This window comes from Nomia melanderi, unplaced genomic scaffold (assembly GCF_051020985.1).
Source record: "Nomia melanderi isolate GNS246 unplaced genomic scaffold, iyNomMela1 scaffold0094, whole genome shotgun sequence".
Taxonomy (NCBI): domain Eukaryota; kingdom Metazoa; phylum Arthropoda; class Insecta; order Hymenoptera; family Halictidae; genus Nomia; species Nomia melanderi.
The window spans coordinates 40,001-40,447 of NW_027475209.1; the positions used below are offsets into that span (position 1 = coordinate 40,001).

At 41.4% G+C, this 447-nt stretch overlaps 1 non-coding gene across 1 annotated transcript in view; it reads right to left on the reverse strand.

The window, feature by feature from the left end:
- Window positions 1–196, reverse strand: part of LOC143175479 (small subunit ribosomal RNA) — a 1,921-nt gene extending 1,725 nt beyond the window's left edge. Inside the window, exon 1 of the ribosomal RNA XR_013000249.1 lies at window positions 1–196. This exon is cut by the window's left edge and continues 1,725 nt beyond it. This is a non-coding gene — a ribosomal RNA (small subunit ribosomal RNA).
- Between the last annotated feature and the right edge of the window lie 251 nt (window positions 197–447).

Sequence of the window (447 nt, forward strand, 5' to 3'; positions counted from 1 at the left end):
CTCTGGTCGGAACTCTGTTTTGCATGTATTAGCTCTAGAATTACCACAGTTATCCAAGTAAATGTGGGTACGATCTAAGGAACCATAACTGATTTAATGAGCCATTCGCGGTTTCACCTTAATACGGCATGTACTGAGACATGCATGGCTTAATCTTTGAGACAAGCATATGACTACTGGCAGGATCAACCAGGGAGCTTCGAGTAAATTTTCATCATACGAAGCAAAAATATGTATGTATATATATATCTTAGTCGCCGACTCTCTCCCCTTAAGAGTCGGATCGACGATACTTTTTCTCGTCTTTAAGACAGTTCTCTTTCTCCTCTCTCTTCTCTCTACTCTCTTCTCTCTTCTCTTTCGAGTTGGTAAATTTCGCTCCACTATTAGATTACCAACTCCGCACGAATTACCACATGGGTATATCCGCGCATATACATCAGGAGG